Here is an 18,536-nt window from a genome sequence, read left to right as displayed (position 1 = left end):
TATCCATCCTAGTCACACCGATTGCAAATCTTAACATCTTTAACTCTGCCACATCCAGCTCTGACTCCTGCCTTTTTGTCAATGCCACTGTCTCCAACCCATATAACATAGCTGGTCTCACTACCCTCTTGTAGACCTTCCCTTTCACTCTTACTGGTACCCGTCTGTCACAAATCACTCCTGACACTCTTCTCCACCCATTCCACCATGCCTGTACTCTCTTCTTCACCTCTCTTCCACATTCACCATTACTCTGAACTGTTGATCCCAAGTACTTAAACTCATCCACCTTTACCACCTCTACTCCCTGCATCCTCACCATTCCTCTACCCTCCCTCTCATTTACACACATATATTCTGTCTTAGCCCTGCTAACCCTCATTCCTCTGCTCTCTAGAGCATATCTCCACCTCTCCAGAGTCTCCTCAACCTGATTCCTACTCTCACTACAGATCACAATGTCATCTGCAAACATCATAGTCCACGGGCCTCCTGTCTGATCTCATCTGTCAACCTGTCCATCACCACTGCAAATAAGAAAGGACTCAGAGCTGATCCTTGATGTAATCCCACCTCCACCTTAAACGGATCTGTCACTCCCACTGCAGTCCTCACCACTGTCACACTACCCTCGTACATATCCTGTACCACTCTTACGTACTTCTCTGCCACTCCCGACTTCCTCATACAATACCACAACTCTTCTCTAGGCACCCTGTCATATGCTTTCTCCAAGTCTACAAAGACACAATGCAACTCCTTCTGACCTTCTCTGTATTTCTCCAACAACACTCTCAGAGCAAACATTGCATCTGTAGTGCTCTTTCCTGGCATGAAACCATACTGCTGATCACTAATCATCACCTCCCTTCTTAACCTTGCTTCCACTACTCTTTCCCATAACTTCAAGCTGTGACTAATCAGTTTTATCCCTCTGTAGTTACTGCAGCTCTGCACATCACCCTTATTCTTAAAGATAGGTACCAAAACACTTTTTCTCCACTCCTCAGGCATCCTCTGACTTTCCAAAATTTCATTAAACAATCTAGTTAGAAATTCCACTGCCATTTCTCCTAAGCACCTCCATGCTTCCATTGGTATGTCATCTGGGCCAACAGCCTTTCCATTCTTCATCCTCTTCATAGCTGCCCTTACTTCCTCCTTGCTAATCTGTTTCACTTCCTGATTCACTATCCCCACATCATCCAACCTTCTCTCTCTCTCATTCTCTTCATTCATCAGCCTCTCAAAATACTCTTTCCATCTACTCAACACACTCTCCTCTCTTGTGAGTACCTTTCCCTCACTATCTATTATCACCCTTACATGCTGCACATCTTTCCCAGCTCTGTCCCTCTGTCTAGCTAATCGGTACAGGTCCTTTTCTCCCTCTTTAGTGTCCAATCTCTCGTACAACTCTCCATATGCCCTATCCTTAGCTTTCGCCACCTCTCTCTTTGCCATGCGCCTCATCTCCTTATACTCATGTCTACTTTCTTCATCTCTTTGACAATCCCACTTCTTCTTCGCCAGCCTCTTCCTCTGTATACTCTCCTGTACTTCCTCATTCCACCACCAGGTCTCCTTGTCCTCCTTCCTATGTCCAGATGTCACACCAAGCACCTTTCTAGCAGTCACCCTTACTAGTTCTGCTGTAGTTACCCAGCTATTCGGTAACTCTCCACTGCCTCCCAGTGCCTGCCTTAACTCTTCCCTAAACTCCACTTCACAATCACCCTTTTTTAACTTCCACCATTTAATCCTTGGCACAGCTTTCACACTCCTCCTCCTCTTCTTGATCACCAACGTCATTCTACATACCACCATTCTATGCTGCTTAACTACACTTTCCCCTGCCACCACTTTACAGTCTCCAATCTCCTTCAGACTGGCCCTCCTACATAGTATATAATCAACCTGTGAGCATCTTCCTCCACTCTTGTACGTCACCCTATGCTCCACCCTCTTCTTAAAATACGTATTCACCACAGCCATGTCCATCCTTTTCGCAAAATTCACAATCATCTGACCTTCTGCATTCCTCTCCTTAACACCATACCTACCCATCACTTCCTCATCCCCTCTGTTCACTTCACCAACATGCCCATTAAAGTCCGCATGGACTGGAATGAAGTGAAAACATGGAGTGAAAATAATTTTGTTAAATACTCTAAACTTTGGAAAACCACTAAATAAACCGTATAGATTTATGGACAGTTCAAGAGTGGTCCATGACTGAAAAGCTGATGTTATTAAAATTTCTTTTAAATAGCATAGAACAATACCTTGTATTTGTTAAAACTGGTCTCTGTAGACATCCGTATATATTGTAACTGTGTCAAATTGTTTTACTCCTATTACAATGCTTACTCTTTAACCTTCTGAATTGCTGTTAAGCTTTATATTGAAATATCTGCTGTTTTATTACTATTTTTAATCTGTTTGACATCTTTCTTTATTCTTGGTGCTTTTCCTAACGGGACTCCGCTGAAAGTGGACCACGGACCAGTCGGACTGTCCTGGTGGAACAACATATAAATAAATAATTGAGAGATGCGAGAGATGCACTTACATAGCCAAACTGGAAGCAAAGCTCTCTCCGATCAAGACTGTGCTAGACAGTCAAGAGGAGAAGGCTAACACCTGTATTACACCTCTAGCAACTCATAGCCCTTCAAAACCCACACCATCAACTCCCACACGTAGGAACACTAAACCCACATATGCGGAGGCCCTTAACATTAACTTGCCCAAGGAGCAAGGACCTCCGAAGCCGAAACGCAAACAAACACCAGTCACAACCAAAGTGACACATAGCTTACAACACCAGTGTGCCACCCAACAACAGCCCCTAAGGCAAGACAATGTACCCAACACTTTAGTCATAGGTGACTCTATAGTCAGGCACACTGATGTCCCACTCACCAGGCTGAATAAGGAGAAAATTACAGTCAGCTGCCTGTCGGGTGCCAGGATCTGCCACGTAACGCATGCACTCAAGTCACTCCACAACAAGTGCAAATATGACTCTGTCATTGTCCATGCTGGAGTAAATGACTTGAGACGTACCTCCCTGGACTACAGGAAAAGAGACTTGGAATAGCTCTTGGATCATGTGACCCAGGCAGGTATGACCCTAGCCCTGAGTAGCATCCTGCCTTCGCCCAGAATGATACCACAGTATAAGGACAAAATGATTGACTTCAACAATTGGCTAAGCTTCTGGTGTCATTCTAAGGGGATCCAGTATTTGTCTGCCTGGGAAGACATGATCGAAAAGCCACGATGCTTTGCCAAAGATGGTCTGCACCTGTCACCCATGGGATTCTGGTTACTGGCTAAAGCTCTTGCCACCCCTATAGTGCTTTTTTAGGCATGGTTCAAAGGATAAAACCACCACCGTAACAGATACCAGCATGCAAAATCTGAAGGTAATACTACTCCATGCTAGAAGTCTAAACCTCAAAATGCACTCTCTCAAGGCACTCGTAAAAATGGAGAACATCGATATCTGTGCAGTGACTGAGACCTGGTTCAAGGCTCCAGAGAGCACCCCTGCAATACCAGGCTACAATTCTTACCACACGTTTTGGCCACAAAACCAAGATCGAAACACTAAACGTGGATGAGTGTCCATATTCACCAAGGATATTCACACCTCCAGGCTAGTTGCCCAACACAATGCATCTGAAATTCTCCAGGTGCAACTAACACTAGGTAAGACTGCAATCCAAATTGTAGCTTGCTACAGATCCCCCACCATACCCCCAAGATTCTCACTACACCTTCCTAAACATACTGGAAAATATTAAGATGCAACCAAACACCCTAATACTGGGTGATTTCAACTACCCTGCCATTAATTGGGAAAACTACTCGGGTACCAACTCCTTTTCACAACGGTTCTTGGAATTCATAAATTCCAACGCCCTGGATCAACTAATCCATTGTCCCACCAGGGGCTCCAATATCCTAGACCTGGTCATTACCAACATGGGAGATAGATGCTCCACACCAGTGGTCACCCCTTCATTGGTCAGGTCTGACCATAAGCAAATCACCCTTGACATCCACATCCCACCCCCACCTCCCAGTAAGGAAACCTCCTTAAAAAAACTTCTCCAAAGCCAACTTCATGCTACTGAAGTCAGAAGTGACAAACTTCACAACACCCACGCAGACGGGATCTGTAAGTTCGACTGCAGAATCCTACACTAAGGCACTGTACGAGCACATCCACTCGTGCATGAATCGTGCCATCCCAAATAGAACCAAGATGCTCTTCTCCAAAAAAAGGAAGCCAATCTGGTGGTCCCCTGCTATAAACAAACTATACAACAGAAGGAAGAAACTGTTGCAGAAAAGAGGAAAATCCCAGGATGCAAAAAACTCCCTCACCAGCCTCAGTAAGAAACTGAGATCCCTCATAAAATCCTTAAAAGCTAGTTACGAAAATAAAATTGCCAAAGATTCCAAAGACAACCACAAGGCATTCTGTAGTTATGTCAAGAATCTACATGGCAATGCTCAGATCTTCTCGGAGCTGCAACAGAATGACATTAAATATACTGATCCCAAGGATATTGCCAATATCCTGGCAGATCAATTTAGTGCCAACTTCACTCCCCTCTCACCCCCTAAAGGGCCCATCTCAATACCAAAAGATTGCCAAATGCCGATAATCACAGCCACACAGGTAGAAACAGCACTCTCCAAAGCTAAGAATACAACATCCATGGGACCAGATGACATCCCAGGCTGTGTACTACATGAACTGCAAAATGAGTTGGCACCCCACCTAAGTGTCATGTTTAATCATAGCCTCACCTCAGGCTCCGTGCCCACTGAGTGGGGCACATCTACAGTTATCCCACTCCACAAGGGAGGATCCGCCTTGGATCCCTGGAACTACCGTCCCATCAGTCTGACAAGCCTGATCTGCAAGGGCATGGAACGCATTATCATGGAACTTATAAACAAAGACATTGGCAACCTCCATACACTGGACCCCACCCAGTTTGGGTTTGTGAAGGGCCGATCTTGTCTTCTGAATCTGATTGACTTCTTTGAATCGGTCTCCAGAGCTGTGAACGAGGGTAAGGTGGTCCACACAGCCTGTCTGGACCTCGCCAAGGCCTTCGACACCATCCCCCACTCTGGAATCATAGATAAACTTACTAAGCTGGGCACAAATCCCTACATCACTCGATGGGTTGCCAACTGGCTTACTGACAGAACCCAGACTGTAAAAGTAGCCGACTCCAAATCCAGCTCCAGACAAGTGACAAGTGGAGTACCTCAGTGTCAGTCCTGGGACCACTCTTGTTTGGCATCTACTTCTCTGAAGTACAGGCCAACACTAAGGGACTCTGGCTAACAAAGTTTGCAGATGACTGCAAACTGAGAGCCATTATTGAATCCTCATATGATGTGGATATTCTACAAAAGGGCCTTACAAAAACAGATGCCTGGTGCCAGAGCCATGGGCTCAAGCTTAATGCCAAGAAATGTATAGTTATCCCCTTTGGAAAAAAACATGTACCCATGAACTACAACATAGGTGGCAGGACACTAAACATCGAAAGTATGATGAGAGACTTAAGGACACAAGTGGACAGTGTCTCACTTTCGATAACCACATCGCCACAACAGTCAGGAAGCCCTTCTACGTGGCACACCTCATCATTAAGGGCTTTTCATCCAGAAAAAAGGAGGTCATTTTCCCACTGTGCTCATCCCTCATTAGACCCATTATAGAGTATAATGCCCCATTTGGTATGTACCTCACAAGACATCTGCAACAGCTGGAAAGGCCACGGAAATACCTCACTAAAAGAATCACAGGCCTAAAGCAGATGCCATATGCTGAACGTCTAAAAAAAACTCCAGCTATACTCTGTGGCATATCGTCTACTCAGAGGCGATCTCTGCTTAACATACAAGGCCATGTCAAACCCAGAGCTGTTGGACATGCTCCACTTAAAAAAATCCCAATCCCTCAGAGCCACACACTCCAGGGGTCTAAACCTTATCATCACAATGAACAAAACATGCTGGAGGGATAGGTTCCTGACCCAGAGACTCCCCATACTCTGGAATAGACTGCCCATACATGTCAAGCAGAGCGCCTCATTGGCCGTCTTCAAAAGGAACCTTGATGATTGGATAGGAGATAGGAAATTCACCCCGGGGATCATGTCAGTCGCCCTGCTAAACAGGGGCCCAGAGAAGTAAATATTGAGGGAAAACATTTCCAGAGAATTGTTATGGCTAGGCTTGCATAGGCCTTAGGGCCGATAGCCTAGTACCAACCTATGAACCTATAAATAATAATTAAAAAAAAATACACTGAGTTTTATAGCAACTGATATTACCTAGCACAGACTTGAAGTTAATTTAAAATTATCAGTGCAACATAATGAATGGGACCTTATGGATGTATATAAAACTTGTTATACCCAAGTGTGGATATAATACACACAGAAAATAATGTTAAATGCTAATGAATCTGCATGCCATGTGGTACAAACGGAAAAGGATTCCTAGTTGGTGTCAACAACATCACCAGCACCCATTCAGGGATAGTTGTTCTCTGGGTTTACAATATTTGTGTGAGCTACTGTCCTATGAGCTTTCTTATTCCTCTTTTGGCCACTTCAGCATGTCTGCCCGTGGATCCTTCTCTTTCAGTGCAGTCTCATGTTAAAATGTTTTTGAAAGGGGTTGTGCACAAGAGGCCTCCAAGTAAAGCAATGGGCCCCTCCCTGGGATCTTAATTTTGTGTTAGAGAAGCTAACGCTTCATTTGAACCAGCTAACCTGGCTGACTTGAGGTTGTTAACATGAAAGACGGTTTTACTGATTGCTCTACCCTCTGCAAGAAGATCTAATTTTCCACAGGGACAAGGTTTCTTTGAAACCTAATCCTTCTTTTATGCCTCAAGTGGTATGCAAGTTTACTTTAAGCCAAACTAGCCATCTCCCCATTTCTTTCTTACCTGAAACTAAAAGTGAGGGAGAAAGTATACGCCATCCCTTTGATGTCCACAGACAACTCGGGTGCTGTCTTGACAGAACTAAGTCTTTCAGATCTTTGGATCAATTGTTCATTTTTTGTGATGGTAAGAAGGGACATTCTGTGTTGAAGCAGACTATTTCCGGATTGTTGTTTAAGGCTATTGCCTTTTGTTATACTCATCAGAACAAACCTGTTCCAGGCAGGGTCAAGCCCAATCTACCAAGGCCTTGCCTTCATATATGGCTTTTTGGAAATGGTTGGAAGTGTTCTTGAAGCTGGTACTTGGCTCTCTTTATGTACTTTTACAAAAGCATAGCAGAGAACATGAGTTTAATTGTATGTTGATTCTGCCCTGTTTCCCTCTAAGTGATTAGGATTATGTTATCATTTGTTCTTCCCCAAAATGGCCTGGTGAAGGTTGATGTATACTAATCTTATTGCATAAATTCAGGCTCTGCCCTACTGTGTCTGTACAGTTAGAATTTGAATATTTTATCACTCCCCAAACATTTCATGCCTCAGCATGTTTAACCATACAATGTTATGTAATCCAATCTCGCCTACATTCTTACCCGTTGGTTCGGAGCCGAACCTCGGCTCCAACTCGGCCATACTCTAGCTCGAAGTCTTTCAATTGGCTGGGCTAAGAGGTATCCCATGCTGCACTGCTCCCTTTCCCCAGATCTCGTTTGCTGCTCGTAAAGCTCAGATGTGGTCTCGCTCTTGGCTGTGGCTAAATATAACTTTTCTTCTTCTTTGACCAAATTTGTTGCTCCAAAAGCTGTTTTCATAGCTAGGTTTGTGTGTTTTTGGCTTGAGGAAGCTTTTTTGTGTGGCCTTTCGTGACCTTTCGTGGCCTTTGTCTTGGTATTTCTCTTGGTATTCCGTTAGCTATCTCCCAACGGGCTAGGCCCGTTTCAGTTAGAGAACCTAGTCCTCCCTCCATTTGTTATCTGTTACCCTTCCGTGTTCATTTTTTTTTTAGGTTCCCTATCCCTACAGGCTAGGGCCATTTAAGTTAGAGGACCTAGTCCTTCCCTTGTTTCCTGTCTGGGCTGTTTGGGTTAGAGGTCCTTGTGTGGTGTCTGCAGTTCCCACGCTTTGTTGCTGGTGTCGGGTTTGTCAGTTGTGTTGTGTCTAGTATCCTGCCGATCTTGTCCAAGGATACAAAAGAACATAAGCCTTCGGGCTTCAAAAAATGTAGTAAATGTGGATATAAGATGTCGATTACTGATGGGCTATCCACCTTCAGGAATCTTGTGCGTTCTGTCACGCATTCAGCCCTCGTGTTCTTCAAGAAAAGAAGAACAAACTAATTCTGAAAGGATTACTGAAACCTTCCTTCGAGGAAGATTTGGAGAGGTCTTCTAGTGCTAAGTCCTCTCCCTCTAAAAGAGACAAAACCTCCAAAGCAAAAAAACGCTCTCCGGCTCATGTTATCGGAGCCTCCGGAGAAAGTTACTAAGTCTACTGTGGCATCCTTGGCTCCACTGTCTTGGGTGCTGAAGGAAGTTGGTGAATTGACAGAACCTACATTGGCTCCCAGCCTCTCGGAGCTGGTGACGAAGATACTAGTTCGGAGCCGGTCTCCAGTTTTTAGACAGGTTTCTCCTCCTCGTAGGTCTCTTTCTGAGAGGAGGCCTTGATCTCCTACCTTGTCCTCTAGGTCCTCCAGGACTCTCTCTGATGTGGATAGAGTGGTGCAGAGACTGCTCCAATCACAGGTGCTGGCTAAATTGCTTTCAGCTCCAGACAAGTCGGCTCCGGAGCCCGTCACCCATCCATCGTCGATAGATCCTCCTAGCAAATCTCCGCCTTCGGAGCTAGAGTTGTCGGTGCTGTCTGATGCTTCTAGGTCGGTTCCGGTAGCCCATCCTGGCTTCTCAGCTTAGATCTCGGCTCTGACCCCGTCGGCTCTGTCCACGGGGTCCAGGACTCATGGTTCCTCGGTTGGACCCGAGGGGGGAGTCTCGAGACGCTCTTCGGCTCCTAGCCTCCCTCTCGGTGCTTCGGCTCAGGTGAGCCTGACCCTTGCTTCGGCTTCGGACCTTACCCCTTCTGCTCCGAGGTCTTCCATGGTTGGTCGATCTTCGGAGCCGGGGGGGATCAGCTTTCAAGGTAATACGGAGCGTGCTTGCCAGGTCCTCAGCTGCATCATACAGCACCAACACTCTACCCCCTCCAGCTCCGGTATCAGTCTCTGATCCCCCCCTATCCTTGGACAGCGGAGACCCAAGGCCTCAGGATACCTCCATGAGTGGTCCTCAACTTTCTGAGGGTCCCCCAGAGTGTTTGCCTGAGGAGCCACCCAGAGAAAGAACATGCAAGAGGAAGCACATCGACTCCCAGGAAGAGTCTCTCACGTCGGACACCGAACTCGAGGAATCAGAGGGGGTCCCCAAGTTATCCTCTGAGGATATCTCTTGTGCTGATATCCTAGAGATCTTGAAGCAGAGAGGCGACTGGCCCTCTAAATCCCCCTCTGAGGAATCGGTGTTCCTGTAGGCCTTTGGGGCTCAACCCTTTGCCTCCGGGGTTTCTCCCCCCTTCGATGAACTCCTGGATCTGGTTTGTCGAAGGGTGTGGGAAACCCCTGACACTGTGGAACCAGTCCCCAGGAGACCCAATAAATTTCTGTCCGCCCCCGCAGACAAAGAGTTTCTCATGAAGGGCGTTCCAGTAGATGCCATGGTGGTGGCAGCGGCCACCAAGAAGGAACTGGCTGAGACTTCATCTACCGTCAATTCCCCTAACAAGGAGTCTAGGACCATGGACCAGTATGGGAAGCGTATGTTTTCTTCAGTGGCCTCTGCGGTCGCAGAATTACTTGTCACATTTTACACGGCTCCAAAGAGATCTCCTGAAGGAGCTTGGAGATTCTCTGCAGGGTAACGTTTTTGACTCAGTGGCTCAGAAAGTCAGCGCTCAGATGTCTACCCTAAATTTTGTTGCTAACTCCTCCATGAGGCTGATCTCTTACGCAGCCGAAGGAGCGAGTAGGGCAGCGAGTTCTGGAGTTTCTCTCAGGAGGCACTCCTGGATACGCCTCTGTAATTTCATGGAGGCCTTCAAGTCTGCATTCACCCGTGCCCTGTTTGGTTCATCATTGTTCAGAACCAAGGTGAAGGACACTCTCACTAGGTGCAAGCAAGAGGGAAAAACTCTGTCTGCCATGGGAGTCCGTTTTTCCATGCCTTCTAGACCTATTCCCAAGGTCCAGAAGAGTGGGAAAATGTGGTTCAAGAAATCTCAGAGGTTTTTTTATGATGCACAAAGTGATTCCCCCTCCAGAGGCAGGGGAGGGGGTGGTAACTCAGGTAGATGCCGCCCTAGAGGCAGAGGAGGCCCGCGTGATCAGGGAGACCATGACTCCTTTCGTTGTTCTCCCTACCAGCGCTCCTGATGGGAGGCCTGACTGTGCGTCTCCGGAGCCAGTCAGGGGTTGCATTTCACTATACCCAGAAGCCTGGCAAGACATCACCCAGGACCAGTGGGTATTAAAAATAGTTTCCGGAGGATATCACATTCCTTTCTCTTCTCCTCCCCCACCGATCAAAAGAATTCCAGATGTTCCACCCAATCAAAGGGATTCCACAGCTTCATAGGTTCTAAAGCTGCTAGAAAAAGGAGCCATCCTGCATGTCCCTTCAGACCAGACCAGATCAGATTAAGGACTTACTCCAGATTCTTTTTGGTGCCTAAAAGAACAGGAGACCTGAGACCCATTTTGGATCTCAGCTGCTTGAACCTCCACGTGAAGAAATCCAAGTTCCGAGTGGTCACATTGCAATCTATTCTCCCATTGTTGGGAAAAGAAGTGTGGATGTGCTCCATAGACTTCAAGGATGCTTACTACCATATAAAGATGGACATGGCATCCAGAAGTCATCTACTCTTCCGGCTGGGATTCAGTCATTTTCAATTTCGTGCCCTGCCCTTTGGTCTCACCACGGCCCCCATGGTGTTCACCAAATGTATGGTAGTGGTGACGGCTCACTTGAGACGCCAGGGATTCCAAGTGATTCTGTACCTGGACCACTGGCTTCTGCTACCACCAGGCATTTGTTACTGCAGACCAGAGACGCCACTATCAAGCTGTGTCAACAATTGGGTATCACTCTAAACTGGGAAAGGTCTGACTTGTTGCCCTCGCAGCGTGTCACCTTTATAGGCGCCGAGTTAGACACCATGCTCATGAGGGCGTTTTTACCACAAGAAAGGATTCAGGGTTTGCAACAACAGATTTACACATTGCTCCCTCTGAAAAAAGTAAAGGCAAAAACGGTTCTCAAATTGTTGGGGACGATGGCTGCAACAATTATGCTGGTTCCTCTTGCAAGGCTACGCATGAGGCTCCTTCAGTGGCTGCTCTTCGCCCAGTGGTCTCTACAACATCTTCCGCTTTCTCATCTTATAATGATCACAGACAAGTGCAAGCAAGATCTACACTGGTGGCTTCACACCAGCAACCTCAGTGCGGGAAAGCCCTTCGTCCCACCCCCTCTTTTTGCCACAGTGACCACGGATGCCTCCCAGATTGGGTGTGGGGGGATTATCTCGGCAGGACAGTCCAAGGCACGTGGCAGGAACACGAGATACATTTACATATCAATATCTTGGAGATGAGAGCAGTGCTACTAGCGTTGCAAGCACTTCAGAGCTTTCTTCCTCTCGAGACAATTGCGATCCACTCAGGCAGTATGACGGTGGTATGGTATCTGAACAAACAGGGAGGAACCAAGTTGTACCCCTTTTGCAGAGAGGCCATTCGAGTGTGGCAGTGGGCAGTGTCTTCCCAACGTTTTCTTGTAGCAACGCATATTCTGGGGAAGTCCAACGTGATTGCTGACAGGTTAATCAGAGCTATTCTGATGCCTCACGAGTGGTCTCTGAACAGTCAGTTTGCAGAGCAGATTTTCCACAGATGGGGTCAGCCTTGCTGCGATCTATTTGCCAATCCCCTCAATACCAAGTGCAGCAGCTACTTCACCCTTATCCCCCCTCAGGGGGAGTCACCCAGGGACGCTGTAGTTCACGAGTGTCCCTCTGGTCTACTTTATGCCTTCCCGCCTGTTCCTCTGCTGACAAAGGTTATTCAGAAAGTGTAATCCTTGGGAAGCAGAATGATTCTGATTGCTCCACACTGGCCTCGTCAAATTTGGTTCCCCTTTCTCCATCCCTATCGCATGGATGACCCCTGGATTCTGGACCAACAGCCAGATCTACTGACTCGTATGTCAGGGCAGTTCCATCACTCTCTTCAGACCTTCCGGTTAACAGCCTGGCTACTCCAGTTCCATCACTAGTCAGGCTTCATAATTTTTCTCCGGAAGTGGTTCATATTCTGTCTTCTTCACATAAGCCTTCAACCAGAAAGATTTATTCCAGTAAATGGAAAAGATTCTCCATCTGGACTCATGCAAGACAAATTGATCGTTATACAGCTCCAATTTCTTCAGTTCTGGAAATTCTCTCCATGCTTTTCAATCAAGGATCAGCAGCCGTAACCATTAAAGTCCAGTTGGCGGCTATGTCCACTTTTCACGTCACTAATGAACCCAGTCTAATGATGCATAGACTTTGTAAGGCATTCTTGAAGGGCACTATGCTGCTTCGCCCTCCAGTCTTTGACCCGGTCATGCCTTGGGACCTACATTTTGTGCTACAATGTCTCACGTCATTCCCCTTTGAGCCAGCATCTACTTGTGAATTGAAATATTTGACTTGGAAGACTATCTTTTTGGTAGCCATCACTTCAGCTAGACGTGTCTCGGAGCTCCAAGCTTTGTCAATCAGACCGCCTTACTTGATATTTCACAAGGACAGGGTTTCCCTCAGACCAAACCTTTCCTTTATGCCGAAGGTGGCTTTGGTTAGTAATCTCAACCAATCCATTGAACTGCCAGTATTTTTTCCAGAGTTTTCTAATAAGGTAGAATCTAAATTTCACCAGCTGGATGTTCAAAGACAGTTGCGTTTTTATTTGCATAGAACGAAGGATCGTAGAAAATTGGATCAACTATTTGTCTCATATTCAGAAAATAGGATTGGGTCTCCTGTTTCCAAAGTGACCTTGTCTAGATGGATCTCTAGTTGTATTTCCTTCATTTATGCCTCAGGTGGTAAGGAGTTACCATTTAGAGTGAAGGTTCATTCTACCCGATCGATGTCTACCTCTACAGCATTTCAGGCCAGGATGTCTATGGATGATATTTGTGCTGCGGCTACATGGGCATCTCCTCACACCTTTATTACTCACTACAAATGGGATTTGATATCCAGAAGCACATCTTCCTTTGGTTCCACAGTGCTCAGGAGTATTTTCCACTGAACCTCCCAGGGTTCAGGTGCTGGGGACGCTGTCCCACAGGTAAAAATGTAGGCGAGATTGGACTACATAACATCAAGAAGTTATGTACTCACCATAACGTTCGATGTATGTAGTCCATCTCGCCTCACATTCTTACTTACACCCCCGCCTTCCCCCATATCCTGGAGGGCCTAGAGGTTAGTTCTGGTGTCAGTACTCCTTTTATTATTGGAATGTTTTTCCTTCTCTGTGTTATGTTTATGGAAGATGAGTGATTGAGCTTGCAGCAAACAAGATCTAGGAAAGGGAACAGTGCAGCATAGGATACCTCTTAGCCCAGCCAATTGAAAGACTTCGAGCTAGAGTATGGCCGAGTCGGCGCCGAGGTTTGGCTCCGAACCCACGGGTAAAAATGTGAGGCGAGATGGACTACATACATCGAACGTTATGGTGAGTACATAACTTCTTTACTGTTGTTTACGTCTTCTAATGTAATCATTTGTGTTTTCTCAGTTTGTAAACCCCCCCCCCCAGTCACTTCCTCCTCTGGCTACTTTTGAACATTGAGGGTTAATCCTCTGATCATAGTTCCTAAGATTGCATTTTGTAATTCAGATATGGAAATGCATTGTATTATATTTTATTATTGAGTAAGTTGAAAGTCGACAAACTGCAAGGAACCACCATGAAAATAAAATGTAGAAAATTTAATATGAAACGAGCGCTTTCACGCACACACAGGTGCGCTTCATCAGGTTACAACTTATGCAGAAAAGAACATTTGCTTTTATACAGAAAATAGGCTTTCAATTAAACAATCAGAACCATGATTAAACAATTTAAAATGTAATGTTCAGAACTTTTTAAAGACATAGCTCTTCCTAGTCAATAGTGACATTTAAAAACCAAATATTTAAATTATTCAGCATAAAAACCTAAGTTATTAGTCATTTACTAATATCAATTGATGAAATATAAATCATTAAAAACTTCAATTGACTTTGTTACATGAATTTAGGTAACAAAACAAACAACATCCTGCGTAGCATATCACTAGCAGTATTTAATATGGACCTGATTTAAATCGCAATTAATTCAGTCCAGATCTAAAGCAAAGGACCATATTGGCAAATCGCACCCGCATTTACATACAATTACTGTATAATTTTTATGTGTTTACATGATTAAAAAGCATAGCATAAAAATGTTTAGAGTACATATATATTTTATTATTGATTTCACTTTCTAACAGATATTTCATAATTAAGTAACCCTGTATTAACTTTCACTGCATTAAGTAATTTAAATATTTTCCCCATTTTGTTATAAGGAATTTGCCTTATTTTTTCAAGTGAACTTATTTATATAGTTTACTTAATGTTTCCCTGGCTTGTGGCTGAAAAGGACAGGGCCTTTAGTCCATGTCAGTTACCCAGTTAACTGGTACATTGCTATATCATTTTATCAATAGTGGCGTCTTCCACTTCTTCCTTAAGTGTGTTTGACACCCCCACAGCGTAAGATATTGTTTCTGTTCATTTTCGTTCAGAATGTTTTAGTGCCTCTCTGGAGAAAGGAGTACATTTTTTTGTGCCCTCATCTTCTGTATTGACTTTAAAGGGCTGTTTCATATTTCAGTTGCATGCAGTGGCAACATTAGTTTATTTTCTGAGGAATAAAAATTTCTTTGCTGCAGGAGCTCATTGGGATCTTGTCACTTCCACTGAGTGCTGTTGATGATTAGTGTTTGTTCGTTCATTCATTCATTCATTCATTCATTCATTCATTCATTCATTCAATCATTCATTCAGTTTTGTAACCGGGGTAGAACACTGACCCGAATGGACCTATTTCAGTTTCAGCCCGGACAAATATAAATGACAGTAAACAAGCAAGTTAGCAAGAAATATTATGAATGCAAACACAATGTGTGAAGGTAGCAGTGAATCTATAAGAGTAGTAACAAAGTACCCAGTATAAAGGACAGTAGGAAGGGATGGTTAGAGTAAGGAGGGAAGGAGAAAAAGAGAGCGATATGGACAGAGCACAGTGTAAAAGATAGTACAAGTAAGGTAAGGGCACACATTAACTGTTTATTATGTGAAGAGTTGTTATATGTTAGTGTAGAGAAGCAATCTGAGGAAGACAGTGGTGCCTGACTGGGGAAGGGTCAAGTGGGGGAGGTGTCCAGAGGGAATGCATTTGCATGGAATGAGGGGTATGAGGTAAGGTCTTAAAGATTAGGAGGAAGAGAGGGATTTCTAGAGTTTGGGGTCTGTGATAGAGAAGGCGTGGTTAATGCAGTGAAGACTGGTTCTGGGGCATTTAAAAAGGGGACCAGAGTAGCTAAGACTACTTAGATTGCAACTGTGGTTTGTCTGTATAGGTTAGAGGCAAGCAAAGGCCAAGAATATTTAAGGAGCTTGTAGAGATGAGATCCAAGAAGCAGGTTGGCACATTGTTGGACAGGTAGCCATCTGGCTTTATTAAGAGTGTTACAATGATTCTCTTTTTTAGAGGAGAGGGTAATGAAACAGCAGATAGTTGCTTATAGATTGGATGGTGGAGGAGTTTTTCTTGGATGCTCCTCCAAGCAGTGGAAGTCCGTATTCAAGCTGTGCTAGTAGAATGCCTTAACTTGTGGCATTCCTGGTTGGTCTGGAGAGAAAGTGGTTAATTTATAGGACCAAAATAGGAGGGAATTTATTTTCTTCTTCTATATTTGTTTTAGGTGAAGGTGAAAGTTTAGTGCAGATTAAGCCATGTACCATGGTGTGAATCCCCCACCTCATGCACACACTTAAGTCTCTCCACAACAAGTACAAGTATGATTTTGTCATTGTCCATGGTGGTGTGAATGACTTGAGACGTACCTCCCTGAATTATATGAAGAGAGAGACATGATTGAGCTCTCAGATGATGTGTCCTAGGCAGATATGACCCTAGCTCTAAGCAGCATCTTACCTTCACCAAGAATGTTACCACAATACCAACAAAAAAGTAATTGACTTCAACAATTGGCTTAGTTTCTGGAGTCATTACAAGAGGATCCAGTATCTATCTGCCTAGGATGACATGGTTGACAGGCCAGAGATGGCCTCTACCTGTCACCACTGGAATTCCGGATCCTGGCCAAGGCTGTCACCTCCCCCATTGTGCCTTTTTTAGGCAAGGTCCCAAAGACAAATCTTCCAACATAAAAGATCTGTCAGAAAGCAAATTGAAGGTCATGCTGCTAAACGCTAGGAGCCGTAACCTGCAAATGCACTCACTGGAAGCTCTCCTTGCACTGGAAGATGCCGATGTCTGTTCGATCATGAAAACTTGGTTCAGGGCTGTGGAGAGCACCCATGCCTTACCAGGCTATACCTCATTCCACACATTCTGACCCCAAAATGAGGTTGGGAAGACTAAGGGTGGTAGAATTTGTATCTTCATTAAGGACAGGCACACCTCCAGACTGGTCTGCCAGCCTGATGCACTGGAACTACTCCAGGTGCAACTGACAGCTGGCAAGACAGCCATCCAAGTTATAGCCAGCTATAGACCCCGCCCCATGACTCAGGATACCCACTCCTCTTACCTGGATCTACTTGACTCCATCAAGGTAAAGCCTATAACACCCTGATCCTTGGTGACTTCAACTACCCTACCATAGACTGGGTGAACTGTTCCTACACCAATGCACTCGCAACGATTCCTTGACTTCATCAATTCTAACTCACTAGACCAGCCTGTCTCATCCCCCACAAGGGAAGATAACATTCTGGACTTGGTTTTTACCAACATGGGCGACCACTGCACCACTCCCATAGTATGTTCTTCCATGGTGAGATCAGCTCATAGGACTGTCTCATTTGAAGCCCCCCCCCCCCCCAGCCATAATCAAGCTAAAAAAGTTCTCAAAAGTTGACTACAACCTCCTAAGGGAGGGTATCTGTAGCTTCACACCACCGCCCCTTTCAGAGGACGCAGACAACTATGCTGAACAGTACGCCAATGCAGTATACAAGCACCTGTACAACTGCATGGACTCGGCCATACCCAAAAGAACTAAAACCTGCTCCTTAAGGAAACACAAACCTGTTTGATGGACATCCTCTGTCAACAGACTTTTAAATAAAAGGAAGAAACTGCTATCCAAGGGTGAAAAGGAACAAATTCCAAATTGGAAAAACTCCCTCCTTAACCTCAACAAGCAAATTAGATCACTAGTGAAAACCTCCAAAGCCAATTATGAATCAAAACTACCCTCCAAAACAAAGGAAAACCACAAAGCCTTCTTCAGTTATGTCAGGAACCATCTTGGCAAAGCCCAGGTTTGTTCCAAATTAGTATTAAACAGTGTTACTTAAACTGATCCTGCTGACTTAGCCAACCTGCTAGCAGATAGGTTCAGTGCAAACTTCACCCCCCCACCCCACCTAAGGCCCTTTTGACATCCCTGATATTTGTCCTGCACCTCACATCTCTGTAGATCAAGTGTTAAAGGCGTTATCCAAGGCAAAGAACACAGCATCTGATATTGTTAACCCTCGTTCATTTCTTACGCATGGGTATCAGTTCTGAGCTCGGAACCGAGCTGGCCATTTTCCAAGCTCGTGTCAGCTTCAAACTCTCTAGCTAAACTCTTACCCACAACCCCCCCTCTCCGTGTTACCTCAGATTTCGTTTGCCGCATTGCCATTCGGTCGTGTCAAGCTACTTCTCTTGAGCTAAGTACATTCGGTTGTTGTTTAATAGTTTTACAGATTACAGATTACTTTTCTGTCAGGAAAGTTCATATTTTATTGTCTCTTACCCTTTCGCATCTAGCGTTCATAATTTCTTCAGGTTTTTCTGCTTCTTTCTTTACCACTTTTACCGCGAGGTATTCTCTCTTTATTATCATTGGTGATCCTTTTCTCTCTTCTCTCATACCTTCGGGTACTTTCTTGTACCAATGCTGGTACCTTCTCTATTAATTAATTTACTGTCATGGCAGATAAGAAAGGTAGTCTGGGGTTTCAGCGGTGTTCTGATTGTGGACACAACCTGCCTACTACTGATGCACACTCTTTGTGTGTTTATTGTTTGGGAGCTTCCCATTTGTCTGTTGACCCACCCTGTACTATTTGTGAGAACTTTTCTAATAGGACCTTGTTGGAAAGGAAAAACAAGCTGTTACTGAAGGGACTTTTAAAATCTCCCTTTTCAGAGGCTATTTCTG

At 44.9% G+C, this 18,536-nt stretch overlaps 1 protein-coding gene across 3 annotated transcripts in view; it reads left to right on the top strand.

Moving 5' to 3' along the window:
* Window positions 1-18,536, top strand: part of PPP6R2 (protein phosphatase 6 regulatory subunit 2) — a 4,227,669-nt gene that overhangs the window by 317,298 nt on the left and 3,891,835 nt on the right. The window lies entirely within an intron of this gene.

This window comes from Protopterus annectens, chromosome 11.part0 (genome assembly GCF_019279795.1).
Source record: "Protopterus annectens isolate FY-2018-M chromosome 11.part0, PAN1.0, whole genome shotgun sequence".
Classification (NCBI taxonomy): domain Eukaryota; kingdom Metazoa; phylum Chordata; order Ceratodontiformes; family Protopteridae; genus Protopterus; species Protopterus annectens.
Note: the sequence above shows the minus strand (reverse complement) of the source record. Positions and strands in the feature narration are given on the sequence as shown.